We start from the raw sequence: 19,844 nt of genomic DNA on the forward strand, positions 1-19,844 counted from the left end.
CTTATTGAAAGAAGTATCTGCAACTTGAAGCAAGATTCTAAATCTCTGCACAATTAGTTTCTCCTCAGTGACTTCATTCTATACATCCTCTACAGAGCAAGTCATTCCACCCTTGTCTTATTTGGGATTTTTTCTCTGATGAATCTCTGGCCTGTACTTCTTTTTGATTTTTTCAGGTTCTTTTTTGTTCCTTCTTTATAAATTTGCATTGATTAGCCTTTTAAATTGTGTACAACACTCTACGATACCAGAAAATCTTATAATTAGCAAAAATTTAAAAATCTAGATATTCTAATTATTAAAGTAATATACTTACTGCTTTAAATTTCACTGTATGAAGGCACTCATTTTTTTTTTTTTGGTTTTAAAAAACAAACTTTATTAGATTTAAAAAGGATAAAATTGTATAAAACATTCACAACCTTAAAATACAATCAACAGTATCAACAAACAACAAACAAACTAAGTATATATAATATATATAAGTACAAATATATACAAAAACTTATTTTCCTTTTTTTCCTTAATGACGGTGTATAATTATTACTTTTATTTTCTTACTAAATTTTGACATTACCTTCTATTCCATTGGTTTATCCATTCATACCAACTGTCCCATATCTTAAAATACTGTGAGTCTTCCTTATCTTTCAATTTCAACATTAGTCTATCCATTTCTCTAATTTAACTGGAATAGTTTGAAATAAGTAGAGGAGCCTCGGGAGTATATTCATCTTTATCGCCCCAATTCTTCCTAGCAATGATAACTTTAGTTTCCCGCATCTTTCTAAATCATTTTTGATTTGTTGTATTAACTCTCCATAATTATTATCTTTTATAGCCACATTCCTAGTTGTCAGATTAATACCTAAATATTTTATCCTCTTAACTACTTGTAATCCTGATTGTTTTTCTAACTCTTCTATTTGTTTTACTGTTAAATTTTTAGATAATATTTTGGTCTTATGCAAATTGACTTTTAAACCTGCAACCTTACCAAATTTCTCTATTTCTTCTGTTAATTCTGTTTCTAATGGATCCTCTATGAAGAATACAAGGTCGTCAGCGAACGCTTGGATCGTGTATTCTTCTCCTTTAACCTTGAGTCCTTTTATATTTTTGTTGAGTCTGATTCTTCTAAGTAGATTTTCTAGTGTTAGAATAAAAAGTAGTGGTGAAAGTGGGCACCTTTGTCGTACTCCTCTACTTATTTCAAAAAAATTTGTTAATTCCCCATTAACTAGTATCCTTGCTCTCTGTTTTGTGTATATTGAAACTATCATCTTTTCGAATTTCTCCCAGAGTTTCATATTCTTTATTTGTTGTGTCATGAATCTCCAGTTGACCCAATCAAATGCCTTTTGTGCATCCAGAAAAATCAGGGCTACCTGTTTCTCTGGATACACCTCATAGTATTCTATTACATTGATCACAGTCCTTATGTTATTTTTAATTTGTCTTGCCGGCAGGAATCCATTCTGGTCTGAATGTATTCTATTGTTTAATATTGTCTTTAATCTGTTTGCCATCAAATTCATAAAAATCTTATAATCGGAATTTAGTAAAGAGATCGGCCTATAATTTTTTATCTGTGTTGTATCTGCCCCCTCCTTCGGATTAGCAAGATATATGCCTCCCTCCAAGATTCTGGCAGCTTTGCCTCTTTCAATGCCCCATTGTAGACCTCTAATAATATCCAATTTAGTGATTCTCCTAATCCTTTATATAATTCTATTGGTAACCCATCTGTTCCCGGAGTTTTATTGTTTTTTTGTTTCCTAATTGTTGCCTGTAGTTCCTCTATAGTAACCTCTCTATTGAGTATCTCTTCCTCTTCTTCAGTTATTACTGGCATTCCCTCCTCTTTTAAATATTGATCTATTTCCTCTGCTGGAACCTTATCCTGTGTGTATAAATCTTGAAAAAATTGGGTTACTATCTCTTTTTTCTTTCCTAGATTCTGACATAACTTACCATCCTTATCCTGCAGTTGATGAATTGTTCATTTCTCTCTTTCTTTTCTTAATTTGTAAGCCATCCACCTCCCTGGTTTGTTCGCCTGTTCAAATTGATTTTGTTTTACAAATTTCATTGTATTGACATATTTTTCTTGCTCAAATAAATTCAATTTGTGTTTAGCTGCCACGTATGAAGGCACTCTATATAAACATGTGAACACTTTATCTGTCAGGGAAAAGGAGATAGAATTGCCTTAAATTGTTTTTGAGAACAATAAGCAAGATGTCTAACAGTATATCTGGAGTAGAAACACCAGGTCACATAAATAGAGATATCTGTTAACTGGGCCTTCTGCCTTTAACCTTCCATTTTATAATAACATTTGATCCTAAATATGAAATAAAAGAATGTGTTTATTGGACTTTGAAGAAATGATACAAGAGTATAATTAAGGGATATCTGCAAGTGAAAAAAATATATCTAAATTTCATTGTGAAATTGGTAACTAGCTTCACATGAAATAGGGTAGTTTCATTTATGAGGTAAATTGAAAGTTGTTCCAGTCTTCTGCAATTGCACGTCAGTGCTGGAAAAGGCTGGCTTAGTACAGGGGAAACCATTGAGAAAGTGGATTTTTAAAAATTATTATTTGGGATTGTTGTTGCTTTGAAATAAATGAGGCTGTTTTTTCCTGTTGGAAAACTTTTGCTACAGCTCTGCTGCTGGTTTTTAACTTTCAGGTTCTGTAAGAGAAATGTAAACTTGTTGGCTTAGCAATTTAGCTTCAGTAGCCCAGACTAAAGGAAAAGTGTAATAATCCTGTAACTTGTCAATTTCCTCTTTCTATTCAACAAGGAGTTGGTGTGCAATGTCTATCCCACTCACGTATGTTTTCTTTTCCTTCTCAGCCTCTTGGACGATGAATGTTGTGGGGATATTTTCTTACTTTGAGATCTGTTATAATTCAGGGTGGAATGGCCATTTTTGCTTCTTGTTTTAGTATTTCAACTAAGCAGGAATAAAGCCATTCCTGGATACCCTTCAAGCTTCCCTTCAAGTTTTTGAAGGTTTGAGAAGTGAAAAGGATGCCAGTATGGAAATGCCTGCAGTTGACTCACATGTCAAGTACTCATATGCTTCTCTTCTCTTCTCTTCTCTTCCCTCCCCTCCCCTCCCCTCCCCTCCCCTCCCCTTCTTACGTGGAATATGTATCCCTGAATATTGCCTACACTTACATGACCGTTATGAGTAGCTATATATAATTCACATCCTCAATGTGTAACTAAAATTAGAGCTAAAAATGTAGCTATGTACATTTTTTACCTCTGTTCATTCAGTATCTGGATTGTTTTATAATGTCTTATTAAATGGGATGTTCTTCATAGATTCTTAGGATGAGATTAGCTATCCAGGAAGCTGTTTTTCATTCTATGGCTTGCTGGAAGGAATTATAATGACTGGAATGACTGGCACTTTCCCAAATGACCATTTCAGTAGGTCAACAAATGTTATCGATTTTAGAACCAAATATTTGTTGTCCTTTTTTTTTTGTACATAAAGTCCATTTCAAACCCCAAATTGCAAAAATCAAAAGATTTGACTTTTGGTAAGTCCCATTGCTATCTAAAAGCTGAACACATTTTTAATAAACAGCTAATATGGGATTAACCTTCCCCTGGTAAAGCCACATTCTAGTTCAATAACGTCTGATTAGATCAATTTAACCTTTATGGTTTCTTTCCAGATTTGATTTGTGGAAAGCTATTCAAGGAAAATGTAACAAATAGGATAAAAAGTCCATACATGCAAAGTAAAAAAAAATAAAAATAGTCAAGATGCTCTTTATCATAGTAAGATGGTGTGTGTGGGAGTTATTATTAATTTGACCTGTATTCTTTCTACCTTTGAAGGGGCAGGGGGAATTTTTCTTCTAATTTCACAACAACTGTTGTGAGAAGTATGTTAGGCTGAGGGTGAGCAACTAGCTCAAAATCACCCAGTAAATGTAATCTGGGAGTTACTGGTATATCATGCTAAACTTGCTCTAATTATAAAAAGTACTGATAACTGAAAATTTCAATGTCATTAATAACACATTGGGATCTTCCACTTTACACTTCTGGGGAAGGTATAGTGAACTGCAGAACTAATGACCAAACGGCAAAGATCAAGAAACCAGTGGTAGATTAGATCATTCAATTCTCTCCATATAAAGAGTCCAGATGGCTGCTGCTCATGAGGAGACTGTAAGGTAGTAATTTTCTGTGGGTTTGAACGCCCGGAGACAAAAAGATTAACCATTTTGCTCACAATAGCAGCAGAGCCATTTAAAGGACACTAAATTCATAAGCTTCACTTTCTAATCACTTTCAGAAATTGCTTATTTTAACCATTTTATCCTATAAGAGATCTTTGGAATAGCTTCTCATGGGAAATAGATCTGTTTTGGTTTTGGAAGACATAACAGATAATAAATTGCCTGATTTAAAACTGGGCACTAGAGGGGAGTAAAGATTTTAGATAGAAGAAAAATGCATTTTATGAAGAATGAAATCAGAAATTAGTAGCCACTATATCAGCAAGGTCAATAATAATGTCTGCTTCTATGGATAGACATGTCCAAACTATGTTATCAAAAAATGTAGAACAAATTTTATCTGCAAATACAGAGAAGATATCTTAAGTAAATCAATAGCTGACAGGTCAAGAGAATGACTTGGATAAGGATGTTTCACTGAATCTACAAAAGAAATTGGCTGGTGTTTTAAAATTCTAAAGGAAAATACAAATGATAAACAAGAAAGTGACCTGGACAATTTTTTCTATTGGATTCACAAAAGAGGCTTGTTTACTCTGTGCAATGGGACAAAATAGAAACGAAGAGAAATAAAGTCCTACAATAATATTGGAATGAACTAAACATTCAGACTATTAGTAAAAGAAAGGAATATAGCCATATATGATTAAGGTTAAAAAACAAGATACATTGTTATTTCTGGTAAGCCTTGATGGATTTTCTGCTGACACCAGGATTAAAAAGATGAAGCTTTATGGTCTATAGATATAAAATGGGATATGTGATGAAGAAATAATTGTTTGTAACCTTATTTTTGGAGGGCGGGGGGAAGAGTTAGTAGATTTGTTTATATTTGCTGTGATTAATTTTGAAAGTCAGTTCTTCATATATTTTATTGTATTGTTACTTTTTTCTTCTCTTTTTTCTTTTTCTTTGCATTTTTTATCCTTTTTTTCCCTTTCTTCTACACTTTCTTTAAGTACATCAAAATTTACACCCACACCCACCCACCCATACCCCCGATATATATATATATATATAGTGTGTGTGTGTGTGTGTGTGTGTGTGTGCGCGTGTGTGCGTCTATTATATATATCCTGTTCTCCTCCATCAATTTCCATTTGACAGCATTCTCTCTGTCTAATAATAGGCTGATCTGCTTTTTTAGTGGTGGTAGGATTATATTAGCATTGGTATCCATTGGTACGTCTGAAATTCAGGGTAAGAATGATCATCAAGAAATCACAGAAAATCACAAAAAAAATTTTTCTGGGAAATGTGTTAAAAAGGAAATACATATCTTTTAGAAGACCTGTCCTTTCTAACATTCGAAGATAGTGTCTATGGTGTTTGGGCTTTTTTGAAGAAAAGTTATGTTTCAAATCAAAATACAGGGACTATTAAATGATTATTATTTGTTTTTTCATGACTTTCAGAATCTAGAAATCTTAGCTTGTTAAAATAGATTGTTAGCATGAACACAATATGAATTCTTAGTTTTCTTGAAAATACCATAAGATCTTATCAGGTGGATCTTATGCAAAATGAATGGGGTCTGAACAGATTTTTAGCAGAGAAATATAAATTCTAGTGGATTTCATCAAATGTGCTTTACCTGAAATTGGTTAATCCATTCCCAAAGAAATTGTGGCAAATTCTTTTGTACCTTTTCATCAGGAATTTTGATTAGCTTTCTGTTTAGTCATTTTATGTGTGCATTTTACCTGATACATTTATTCATCAGATATTTATTCTGCTTCATTCTATATAACTCAAGGTGCAGTATATAATATTCCTTTCTTCTATCCTTCCCCCCACAATAATCAACCCATGAAGTGGATTGCACAGATTTTTAAGATGATGTTATAAATCTGTATAGACATATAGCAAAACTCCTCTGAGTCTTTTCTAAAATGCTGTTTGATTGTAGTTCAAAAATCTCATGCTGTTGTTTGCTCTCCTCTTTGCTACTGAATAATGTTTTAGAATGAGAGGAAGAATAATGATAATTGGATTGCTAATTCAAGGTAACTTTCATTATTTATTTTCCCCCTTGAGATTTTTTGCATGAGAAACTTACATAAATACACATTGTATTACACAATGTGTAATACACCCCAGACCACCCCAACGATGCCCTTGAAGTGATGTCCCAGTTTCTGGAGGCCGTGCGGATCTGGATGGGGAGGAATAGGCTCAGGCTCAACCCATCCAAGACCGAGTGGCTGTGGTTTCCAACGTCCCGATATAGTCAGTTGGCGCCATCACTGATTATTGGGGGCGAATCATTGGCCCCCACGGAGAGGGTTCGCAACTTGGGCGTCCTCCTGGATTCACGGCTGTCTTTAGAAGAGCATTTGACAGCCGTGACCGGGAGGATTTTTCATCAGGTTCGCCTGATTCGCCAGTTGTGTCCCTTTCTGGATCGGGACTCCCTACGCACGGTCACTCATGCCCTCATCACCTCCCGCCTGGACTATTGTAATGCTCTCTACATGGGGCTCCCCTCGAGGAGCACCTGGAGGCTCCAACTGGTGCAGAGTGCGGCTCCGCGGGTGGTAATGGGAGCGACGTGGCGCTCCCATGTAACACCTCTCCTGCGCGAGCTGCACTGGCTCCCGGTGGTCTTCCGGGTGCACTTCAAGGTTTTGGTTACCACCTTTAGAGTGCTCCATGGCTTAGGACCTGGTTATCTACGGGACCGCCTACTACCACCAATAGCCTCCCATCGGCCGGTATGCTTTCACAAAGAGGGGCTCCTCCGGGTGCCGTCGGCCCAACAATGTTGACCGGCAGCCCCTAGGGGGAGAGCCTTCTCTGTGGGGGCACCTAGTATCTGGAACGAGCTCCGCCCGGAGATACGGAGGATCCCGGATCTGCGCACCTTCCACCGCGCTCTTAAGACCTTTTTATTCCACCAGGCGGGCCTGGCCTAGTCTTTTCCCTCTTTTTAATTATGCAAATTTTAATAGGTTTTTAAATGATTGGGGTGTTTTAATCTGCCTGGGCCAAATTGTTTAATTCGATTTTACTTTGTGTTTAAATTTTGTATCTATGTATTTTTACTGTTTGGCTGTTTACTGCCCTGAGTCCTTCGGGAGTAGGGCGGTATATAAATCAAATAAAGTAAGTAAGTAAGTAAATAAGTATTTAATGTTTCAAGAACAAGTCTTTGAGATAGCCAGAAGCTGAAATGTCTTAATTTTAGCATTTAAGATATTAAGATGTCATGTATTTTGAAATTCACATGTCTAGTTCTGTAATTGTATAAATACATTTTCCCCTTCTGGGAAGAAATTGTTAAAATTGCCTTGATAATTATCTGTGATCTTTAATCAAGTAACCCATAAGGAAGCCTAGAAATGGACAGTCAAAAACTATTCTCTAACTTTGAAACATTTTCATCTCCAGTTAGACATCTTAATTTTGTATTACTAAAGCCACCTGGGACAACAAACTTTCCTAATAGCCTTTTGGGTGGGAATTGCTATCAAATTGTCAATCAAAAAAACTGCTTTGCCATGTGAATAAGTAAAATTAGAAGGTGTTGGTTCATTTTTTTTTTTTGCTGAACTACAGCCCATTGTTCAATTGTTTTTATATTAGATTTATAAGCCACATTTTGTGGTCTTTGAAAATGTTCTAAAAAGTTGCCATTGAACAGTAAATATATTGTGAGAAAAAGGGGAAAGTATTGAATTGTTCATAATCCCTTGGCAAGATTTCAGAAGTGGTTTGTCATTTCCTCTTTCCTAGGGTTGAGAGGGTCCGACTGGCCCAAGGTCATCCAGAAGGTTTCATGCCTAAGGCAAGACTAGAACTTGTGGTTTTTTTATTTCTAGCCTAGTGACCACTTTCTTAACCAACTATTCCAAACTGGCTTTCTTTCTTTAATTAAATTATTTTAAATGAAATGAAATCTTTCTGGGCTCTACTCATTTTTTAAAAATCTCTTGATTTCAAGTGTATTTTAGCCTCCCACCCAAACTCTCCTCCCATCAGTTCTGATCCTTATTTATCAATTTAGGACCTGCATTGGTATTTCCATTTTTCAGTATTTGGTAGTGATACATTATTTTCTTGGCTTTTAATAATTTATCTGAGCTTCATTTCTGGAATGAAGGCACAATATGTACTTTTACTATATAAATATTTGTTCAACATATATTTCAGAACGCTTTAAGGCTCACATGAGGCAATTGTCCAGATTATTTGAGGAAATGGTAACTTTAGGAAAAACTAGCCTAAATAAGAGCTTCACGTATGCTGAGTCATACGTATGGATTTTGGAACTCTCTGCTAATCTTAGTATGCCACTATTAAAAACAAACAAACAAACAAACAAACAAACAAACAAACAAACAAACAGCTAATGTAAGAGGATAAGACCTTCACCATTTCCAGTTGTGCTTCAAATGACCAGAAAATGGAAAATCAAGATCTTATTTAACATGTCACATAAACTGCAAAGGCCATATTCAAATTTATAGGCTATCGTGAGTTCATAAATCAATCTCTGTATTCACTATTTACGTTGGTATTTCATGTCAGCCTTGGATTGGGAAGGAATGTGCCCAGGTAGGTATTCTCTTAATAGTGCTAAAGTTATACATTCTGCATTTGTAAAAGTTATAGTATGCAGGTAAATATTTAACAAGAATTCATACCCATTTTTCTCTCAGATATACATATATGTATTCAAGCAGATATTTTTTTTATTGTCAATGGACTTTCATTTAGGAATTTATGATGGTGTATTTAACATTCCTTCCTATTTTTCCTCAAATAACTACTCTCTGAAATATGTTGACCTGAGAGTAACCAAAGAGCTATTATGGTGGATGGTAGATTTCAATTTGGATCTATTGTTCCTAGCTCAACTTCTTCAGTACTATTTTTATCAGCAACAGGAGAACTTTTCATTGCAGCCATTTTATAGATGGATCATGCTGTTTGTGATATCTGTTTCATAAAAGGACAGTGGGGTTCCTATCACCCCCAAGCAATGTAGTATATTCGATTCAAGAAAAATGAAATATAACCATATGTGATAGTCAAGAGACATATATTGGAGTGCATTTTAGATGACATGCAATGAGGGTCATTTATTCAATTTGTGTGGTCATCCATCTCAACAAGTGAATCTAATGATGAACAAAATAAAAATTCCAATAATATAGAAATTAAAATACAGAATAATCTTAGGTTCCAATATAATTGCTAGTACAATATAATGCTGGTACTTACCTATAAAGCCCTTCATGGCTTAGGCCCGGGGTACTTGTAGGACCATCTCCTGCCGCTCTCCCATCGTCCTATGTGCTCTCACAGAGTGGGCCTCCTCAGGGTGCCGTCAGCCAAACAATGTTGGCTGACAGCCCCCAGGAGGAGAGCGTTCTCTGTGGGAGCCCCGACTCTCTGGAATGGATTGCCCACCGAGCTCAGGACACCCCCGACCTCCTTTCCTTCTGTCGCGAGCTGAAGACATGGCTCTTTCATTAACTCAACTGATCCATTTTGGGTGTACATTGTTATAATTTTAAATTGTTTTAATTGGACTGTTGATTTTAATTTTATTGTGATTTGTATTGGAAATTGTCATTTTTGTAAGCTGCCCTGAGTCCCTCAGGAGAAAGGTGGCATATAAATCGCAATAATAAATAAATAAATAATAAAATAATTTCTATCCAGAAGAAAGATAACCAAATCTTCCTCCCTCCATGCTTTAAAAGTATATAGGAGTTATCTAATTACAGCAAAATATAAATAACTATTTATCATTTTTCTTCTCCTCCTAGAGTCAAATCCTAAATTATGCAAATAAAATATAGTGTTCATAAAACAGAATAAACATTCACACTAATGCTGAATTTGCCATTCTGAAGCCCATTTTGGGAAGCTTTTTAACATCTCTATGATCCATGGTGAGTAAGTAAATAAAGTGAACAAGGAGAGATTCAACCTGGAAATAAGAATACATTTTCTGACAGAGCCATCAACCAATGGAACAGCTTGCCTTCAGAAATTGTGGGAGCTTCATCACTGGAAGCTTTCAAGAAGAGACTGGATTGCCATATGTCAGAAATGGTATAGGATCTCCTGCTTGGGTGGGGGATTGGATTAGATGACCTACAAGGCCCCTTCCAACTCTGTTAATATGTTAATCTCCTCTTTCCCGTATGTTGTGGAACAGTATGTTTACAGCATGAATCTATGGAGATACCTCCACTTACACAAAAAGAGTCTACTGTAGTTATAGCAAACATATAAAAAGACTTCCTTTTTGCTAAGTGCATTTTCTTTTTCCTGAAGATCATTCATACTCTGACATACCATTCAACTAATATCAGTCAAACTTTCATTATTCATTTGGTTTTTGGGGATGCAGCACAAAACAAAAGAATAGCTGAATTTGCACCCACTGTTTGTCATCAAATTACCTTTGGTTGTAGTAATTTATATATATTTTTAAATGTTTTAATATTTGTATCCTATGTTTTTTATCTTGGCTGTACACCGCCCTGAGTCCTCAGGGAGAAGGGCGGTATATAAATTGGAAATTAAATTAAATTAAATTAAATTAAATTAAAGAAGCTACCTGAAGAAAGAACAAACTTTTCTGAAAACATTTTCTTCTCATCAGGGAATGTAGCAAGCAAACAGTTTTCAAGTCAGGGAGCATGACCTACAGAGCTTTGACAGTTCTCATTACCTTCTCTCATCCATAACTCTTAATTTGGTAGGCCATTTTTTTTTGTTTGCACATCTTCTCTCCCTAGACATGCAGCAGGATAGAGAAATGATGATTCCCCCACCTTCATTCTTTAGAATAGGCGATGCTTTTGAAAGCTTTCTAGACCAAGCCCTTCTTTATCATCTTTTCCCTACAAGATAAAGCCTTTCCTCTCAAAAGTTGCAGATGTTTTGTATATGCCCTTTTGTATAAGCCTGAGAGGAGATGAAACAAAACAAATGTATTATTCAGTTACAGAAAAGCAATTGGAAATCTGTCTTAATGTTGAACACAAAAAATGCTTTTCCCCAAGTCTAAAGTTCTATCTTGAAAAAAGTTCCTTGGAGAAAGTGTATTGTCATTTTCTCATTGGTGACTTGTATTGTCTTCTACAATCTTCTAACTTTAATTTTCCAAAATAACAATAATGAGGATAATGTTTATATGATGTGAGTGATGTCTGGATGATGCTAAGAAGATGGAGAAAATGGCTTATGTATCTAAGGTTTACTCCTCTTGGGGAGCTGCTGTTCAGAACATTCACGGCTCCTTTCTTCAATGTTCCTTCTGGCAGAATGTGGCTATTCCTGCACCTATGGCTCTTTCTCATTGTTGATAACCTCCTCTAATTAGGGTGCAGCCTATGCTTTTTATGAAGAAGTACAGTCAACTGAAGTAATGAGATTTTCAATAAAACCTTTATAGGATTGACTTCAGCAGGTACCTCAAGAGAGATATCTTGGGGAATAGTGGCCCAAGACAGCCAAGATAGCAACAGCAGCAACTTTTTCTCTGATGAGGTATCAGTGCTATTAGAGAAGTTGTCCGTCTGATAGCAGCTCTTGATTTCAATACCAAGTTATTTTTGAGTTTTGACCAACTCTGTTGTTGGGTTCAGAGCTAAGGTTCAGCTTGTTCAATTATGGTGACATTAGTGAATTAGTAGTGAATTAGTAAAGCAACCTCATCTCCTTTATAGGTTGTTATTTTATTCTAGGCCTTTCAGACCTATGTTCCAAAAGACCTTCTCTCCGAGGACAAGTAAGGCGAGGATTATTCAGCTTCTTTATACAATCCATACAAATATTTCCAATATTTGAATCTTTAAAACAGAGTGTAGAGCAGTGGTGAAATCCATTTTTTTTACTACCAGTTCTGTGGGCATGGCTTGGTGGGCGTGGTATGGCTTGGTGGGTGTGGGTTGATGGGCATGGCAGGGGAAGGATACTGCAAAATCCCCAGTCCCTCCCCACTCCTGGAGAAAGGATATTGCAAAATCTCCAATCTCACCCTACTCTGGGGCCAGCCAGAGGTGGTATTTGCCAGTTCTCCGAACTACTCAAAATTTCCACTACTGGTTCTCCAGAACCTGTCAGAACCTACAGAATTTCACCCGTGGTGTAGAGCCATTACATTTTAGGAATTCAGGGCCTTTCTGGGCCTTCACCTAGCAACAATACAAATGTACCCTTTTGGCTTCTTTTTTTCCACCATATCCTCATGACTGTCTCGTCTCTTAACCATGAATGAAATCTGATTCAGTTTTCTGTAGCTGTAGTTAGCATTGAAATATTGTTTCCCACCTTATTTCAATATCATCCAAGGGCAGAATTAGGGAATGTAAACATTAAGATGTGTCACACATTGTTTTGAAGGAAAATCAGGCTGCTGCCATGATTTGAAACACTGACAACCAAGGCAGATTATAGATTGCTGACGGGGGTAGAAAACTTTCAGTTGATATAGTTTTTATGCCAACCTGAGGATGAGTGGCTATCACTTCATCTTAGCAGTGGCGAAAGTCAAATGTCAAAGATTAAAACACTTTTTGTCATTCATAAAACGGGAGGCACAAAGTCTTTTGCATTGGAGACACACTTTACTTTTGGCTCTCTCCAGGGTCCCCAAAGTATTTCAATGGTGACATCACCATGTCACTGGAATGAATTAATATTTTTGTATCTTTCTTAAGTTTTGGGAAGTGGGTGGGAGTAAGGGGAAAAATAGCACTCATTTTACTTCTTGAATGCATTTCCTCAAATAGGAAGCTTAAATAATTCTCAATGGTATACATTCAAGGCACCATTTTTGGCCTTTAATTTTCAAGTAAAAAAGTTCCTATTAATTCTGGGGCTTTTCTGAGGTTTACAAATGTGGTAGGGTATGTGATCCAAGGCAGATTATGTTCTTCTTTTAATTTGCAAGCTGAAACTTCTCATCTAGTTATTGGGAGTGGACATCCTGCTATCTGGAGATTCCAGACTGCATGAAGAAAAAAATTCTGCAGAAGTTTTTTTTAAAAACAAACAAACAAAAAGTAAGTAATTCATTGATTTGGCTCTGAAATCTGTATCATCATTCTTGATCCAGAACTGGAGTAATAACTAGAACATAACAAATTGAGAAGAATTGGTGCACATTACTGAAATAAAACAGGATGGGATGCATGTCCTCAGAGATAAAATGTTCAGAAACCAATCTATGTAGAAAAGCTGAAATAAGCAAAATCTGAACACGTTCCTAGAAAGAATTGTAATTGTGATTCAGGGAAAATAAATAAATCCCACACAGAGGGCTAGAAGGGCAATCCCTGGTATTCCATCATGAGCCAAAGTCAGCAAAGAAAATGAAGTCTCTATTTCTATAGCAATCCCGAGAAGACTAAATTCTAGGCACAATTTTCAAGTAATAGTAGGAAATCTAAAAACTTTGCTTTGAGCACGAGAGCCCCTGGGTGAGGGTTTTCCTTGTCACAATAGTCAAGTTATTTATGCCTTCAGTACTATATCAAAAACAGTTTTTATTGTTTTCAAAAACACAATAATGTTACTCAGTTTTAAAAGAAATGATGATTATAATGACAGCTACAGAAGTATCTCATCATTCTCTATGGTGCTGCTCAAGCTATCTTAGATAGGGCTTCTTTCTGCTTCTTTAGACTTATAAAAAGCTTACCAAAAACTGTAGAATGGGATAGCTTGACAAAAATTGAATTAATATGATTTGTATTTGTATTTATAATACAAAAGAAACAAAATTAGTTAAATCCAACTAGTTATGCAATTATTTATTGCAACTTTTGACTCTTCCAAAGGATTGCTGTTCCAAAATGTTATGTTCTAACTTTGCAGTGAGCTCAGTTGAAATGTAGGACTTTACCTAGGATTCACTTAAAAGAGTGTAAAAGAGCAAAAATATACATTGTTTTATTTCCAGTTTAAATTACAACAAAATGTGATTGAATATAGGCAGTCCTTGACTTACAATCACAATTGGGACCAGAATTTCTGTTGCTAAGCAAGGTGATTGTTCAGTGAGTCATGCCTAATTTTACAATCTTTTTTTGCAACAGCTGTTAAGTGAATCAATGCAAATGTTATGTGAATCAGTCAGTCTTTAAGCAAACCAGTCTTTCCCCATTGACTTTGCTTGATGGAAGCCACATGGGAAGATCACAAATGGCAATCACATGAACCCAAGATGCTTGTAGCCATTCAGGAGTTTCTTGCAATCATGATACCTTTGCTCTAAAGCTCTTTGGTGATTGTGAAGTCTTCTCTGCAATGGAGAAAATGTCATTCATTAGGTAGATGGAAAGAAAAAGGCAGCTTCCATGACTCGCTTTGTCACAATTCTCTATATAATTCACTTATTAATGGATTGACAATGAAGATGCATGGCAGGAGTTATTAACATTTGACAGTAGACGTTTTAACGAACTATACCTGCCTGTATAAAACAATACTAAAAGCCCCTGAAGTGTAACATCCTTTTTTACTTTCAAAAGATAGGCAATAGTGTACAATATCTCCAAATTCTGAACATTTCTGACAGCTTTAACAACTCTAACAGCTTTAACTTTAACAACGATCAGTTATGTATCGGGCTGTGTGGAAATGAAAAGAATTGGTCCACGCATCAGAGGATTCGCAGTATAAACTGAGGGAACAAAAAATGTAATCAATCAAGATTTTTATTCCACTCGCAATAGGGAATGAAGTGAATGTGTTCAGTGAGATCACAGGAAAGAAACACTTTAAAAGATTGTGTAGAAGGAAGACTGCAGTGGGGATGTAGAGGCAGATTAAGTGCTGTTACAAAAGGCAGCTTTTAAGCACAGAAAAAGAAAATCTGGGCCTGGTTATTTCATGGAGACTCCCCCCCACTCTTTTGTCACATTGCTTTGAAAGTTAACTAGCTCAAAATAACTCAGAACATTGACCTCCTTTAAGAAATATGTGGGTTTGGAGAATACATCTGAGAGCCGGGTTCATTAAATATGGACTTTCTGTTGCTTAGAACAATTGGCATTCCAATCGCAGAAACTATTATGTGATTATCTGATCAACTCGGAGTAAAGGCTAAACTGATGGAGCAAAGGTCCAATTGTTATATCCTTTTTATATTAGTGATATGGAAAACTCTGAAGCTCATCTTCTTATGAAATCCCAGGGAAGTAGACGTCTTGAATGTTATAAAATCCTTTATTAGGATGAATTGTTATCTCTTTTATGGACACTCATTTTTGTTTGCATAGGTTAAAATTTGAATTACTTCAGAAGGAGAAAAATGATAAATGGGTAAAATAAGTGTATTTTGTTGTGACTGGATAACTCCTGTATACTTTTAAAGAGGGGAAGAAAGGAAGATCCAGTTATCTTTTTTTCCGAGTGGAAATTATTTTGGAACCTAAGAAAGCACAAGAGGAATGTGGATTTCTTTTTTGTCTCTCTAAAGTTAATAAGACCTCACCCGCTTAGAATCAGTTAAGGATTAGCCCATTGAAAAGTCTATAAGCCAGAGATATGTATCATGCAAAATCCCTTTTACCTTTGATTTGTCTTTGGGAGGATTCTGTGGCACAGAAGATGTTTTAATTAAATCTATTCACATCAAATTGAAAATGCCTCATCGGAACAGAAATTATCCTTCATTTTCATATGGTATTAATGAATTTGCCCATGCAAGCTGTGACCTATTTCAAAGGATTCATAGAATGATAAGCTAAAACCATATTTTAAATTTAGCTCAATTCTCACACAGGGTGAGTTTGACTGATTACTGTATTGAAGCAAACCCAAATGCTTTTTAAAAAAATATATTATGCAACCGTTAAGAGAAATGAAGTCCATGTAGCATTTGTGATTCTTGTGATGTGATGCACTGAGAGGTACATCTTGCATCCAGATTTCATCTTGGGGTGTGTAGCTCCTTTTCTAATGTTCAGTTTTAGTTTAAAATCAAAATTACTTTGATCATGGGAAAAGAGAAGGAAGAGCTCATTAAGGTTTCATTGCTTTTGTTGCATCCAACTAATATGCAAATCAGCCTCAGAAAATTTATTGAAAATTTTAATTTCTGTATAGGAATGCCTGCAGTGTATGGTTTTAAAAGAACAAGTTGGTGGCTGCAATATAGGAGCCTTGGTAGTACAGTGGTCTAAAGCACCCTGTTATTAAGACCAGCTGCCTGCAATTACTGCAGGTTCGAATCTCGCCAGGCTCAAGGTTGACTCAGCCTTCCATCCTTTCTAAGGTAGGTAAATTGAGGACCCAGTTGTGGGGGCAATAAGCTGACTTTGTATAAATATACAAAAGGATGAAGGCTATTGCTTAGCACATTGTAAGCCGCCCTGAGTCTCCGGAGAAGAGCGGCATATAAATCAAATTTAAAAAAAAAATATGCTTCAGTTGTCCCCCCACCCACCCATAATCTCACCTTATAGACTTCCTGTTGACATAAATTCACCTCTCACTGTGTGGCATCAACAAAGTCCATTAATTTTTTTTTTATCAGAATCACTCGACTCTATGCATTTCTGGGCAGGAAAGATACAAAACTTAAAAATCCCCCTTAAACCAGAATGTTTTAATTTATATAGTTGGGTGAAATTATATTGAGTGAACAGATCAAAATTAAAACGGGAAGCAAATAAAGGGGAAGCCAAAAAGGATGAAGCAGATTCAGTTAATTACTTATTTCAATGATAGAATTTTAAGGCTGTTTTTAAATTTCTTTTGGAAGTTCATTAGAATTAAATACCCTTAAATTTTACCTAAACATACAATACCCACAATATTGCCCAGAATTATTACTTCAGTATAATGCTGAGAATGTTAAGAAACTATGTCAGAGAGACAATGAATTAATATTCTATGTGATGCATTTTTCACATTTTATTTCATGGCACCTTCTGAAAAACTACGTTTTACTTAAAATGTTCAAACATAATATGAATACAATATGTATTCATTTCCTATTGTGAATTTTTAACAGTGTTAGTATTTTAATCTTTAGTTAAACAATATTTCTATTTTGTTTGCCTAGATCCAATCAAGGTCTGGATGAGAGAGATGGAAGCTCTTAGCCTGTTCTGAATTCAGTATAACAGTGAGACCTTCTTACATTGGATGCAGTGATGGGATTCAGGTTTTTTTTTACTACCGGTTCTATGGGCGTGGCTTGGTGGGCATGGCTTGGTGGGTGTGGCAGGGGAAGAATACTGTAAAATCTCCATTCCCTCCCCACTCTAGGGGAAGGTTACTGCAAAATCCCCATTTTCTCCCAATCAGCTGGGACTCAGGAGGCAGAGAATAGATGGAGGCGGGACCAGTCAGAGGTGGTATTTATCGGTTCTCTGAACTACTCAAAATTTTGGCTACCAGTTCTCCAGAACTGGTCAGAACCTGCTGAATACTACCTCTTATTGGATGTGAAATCACTTCTGACATTATCCATCCATTATCTATCTATCTATCTATCTATCTATCTATCTATCTATCTATCTATCTAATCTATCATCTGTTTCAGACATTCTTACATAGAAACACTGAAATCAATCAAACTTAGATTGGTCATGATTTAGTATCACAGTTCTCTTAATCTATTCTTTTTTCTATAAAAATACTGATTTAACAGTATTATAATTAATCTTGCTTTATTCCTGAATAAAGAAATTTACATCCAATTCTTTCCCATTAGCTGTGGGAATATTTATAACAGTACTGTTCCATAATCAGTTTCTCTCAACATCTATTACATCTTGCAAACGTTAGTTGTGGGTGTGTATTTCTCTAACACAATCCAGATCTTATATCTATTTTGTACCTTTTACTTTTGCCATATCAAACCAATGGTTTGAAACTTCAGAAGGATTAACAACTCTCCAAACATATTGAAGTTGAAGATTGTGTTGCTGGCATTTTCTGGGTCGATCTGTCAATTACCTTGAAGGCCCATGATGATGAGCCAGGTGTTAGTATAATTACGATATGAAACTGGCTTGCTGAGTCACTGCAATTCACAGCACCCTGGAGCAGAACTCTCAAGAATTTTCAATTTTCTATGGGAACTGGATTATTTGTGTTCATCTCTGCAAAAGCAGAGCCAGACTCATTTCTGAGCATTTTAAAAAGCAAATAAATGGGAATCACTATCTTGAATCTGTTTTGCTTGTCCAGTGTCATGCTTCTGGAGTCTGGACTACTGCTTGAATTGACAAAAATCCCCAAATATTTTGTTATTGCTAGGAAGCTGGATGATAAAAGATGCTGAAAAATGAATGCTTTCATTCATTTCATTCAGGGAAAAGTTTCAAACCATTTGTTATTTTTGTTTCGAAAACAACAAGTAGGACACTTGGTAACACTAATAGAAAATGTTTTCACATAGTCATCCAGCCTTCCTTCAAGTTTCGTGTTTTTCCACCTACCCAGCCATTTTCTTTCATCCACAAGAATTGTTAAACCATTTCTACATTTCTCTGCCTGGATAGCAATGTGGTATTCATAAGGATATAGTATAGGAAAAAAGTTCTATAAAACAGTAGAATACATGTTTAAAAGTGCAAACAAATCTTTTAGATTTTTTAAGTCACTAGAAAAATATAAAAATTCAATGCATCGCCCCTGAGAAATGTAATTAGTTTTATTAAGAGTCATTCTTTATATTATACATTCAGATTGTGTTGCTTAAAAGTAATTTTAAAGTTATTTTCCAATATCTCAGTTAACAGAGTTGGAAAGCTTCTCTTGGCCTTCTAGTCCAACCTCTGCTCAAGCAGGAGACCCTGTACCATTTCAGACAAATGATCATCCAATCTCTTCTTTAAAAACTCACAACTTCTGAAGGCAAATCGAATTAATCAGCATTCCACTGATTAATTGTTCTAATCTCCTGCTATAATGCTCACAGAAGTACACTAACATACACTGAATTATAAATACTAATGCATGGAGCATTCTTAACATGTATCAGACAAATCTGGCTATCAACAAGTAATTTAGAATACTACTATATTCTCATATATTGTAACTTTGCTGTAAGATCATCAGGGATGGGCAAAAAAATCTTTGCTGATGTTTTTATAATATTAACTTTAACCTTGATCTGTTTTATATACCTCATAATTTTTTTCCAGAAGACACATGCCAACTTATACAAAAAGTTATTTTTCACTCTTTGCATCTTTGGTAAACAGAAAATACATCACCCTCTTTTGGTAAGCAGAAACTGTTCATCTTGCAATAATGCAACGTATAAGCAAAAAAGGTGTAATTCAAGTTTATTTTATAAGACTCCTATGGTGGCATTCTATGGACCAGAATGTGTGCTTCAAGAAGCCTTCAGTATTCTCTAAGTTTTATCTCACCTTGGAGTGCGCTCTTTATCAGGCTTTGTAGCTGGATTTTTGTGGCTTGAGGAAATCCTGGAAAGGAATACAAGCATAGAAAATTGGTTGATTTTACGGAAGAACAGATAGATAATATGACCCTGGCTGTAATGCTGACTCTAACTATGGAGATCTTGATTGTGATGCTGACTATAACTATGTCGTACCACTTGAGCAAAAAAATA

At 35.6% G+C, this 19,844-nt stretch overlaps 1 long non-coding RNA gene across 5 annotated transcripts in view; it reads right to left on the bottom strand.

Annotated features, from left to right (window-relative positions):
- The window catches only part of LOC148115107 (uncharacterized), a 197,644-nt gene that overhangs the window by 60,351 nt on the left and 117,449 nt on the right, over positions 1–19,844 (bottom strand). Inside the window, exons 4-5 of one of the 5 annotated variants that reach the window (XR_015732173.1) lie at positions 19,639–19,695; positions 13,769–14,546 (exon numbers count right to left, since the gene is read on the bottom strand). The exons of the other annotated variants lie outside the window; for them this stretch is intronic. This is a non-coding gene — a long non-coding RNA (uncharacterized LOC148115107). Of the gene's footprint in view, positions 1–13,768; positions 14,547–19,638; positions 19,696–19,844 lie in introns of those variants that run through there. 5 annotated transcript variants of the gene reach the window in all.

This window comes from Pantherophis guttatus, chromosome 2 (assembly GCF_059756535.1).
Source record: "Pantherophis guttatus breed Tessera chromosome 2, ASM5975653v1, whole genome shotgun sequence".
NCBI lineage: Eukaryota > Metazoa > Chordata > Lepidosauria > Squamata > Colubridae > Pantherophis > Pantherophis guttatus.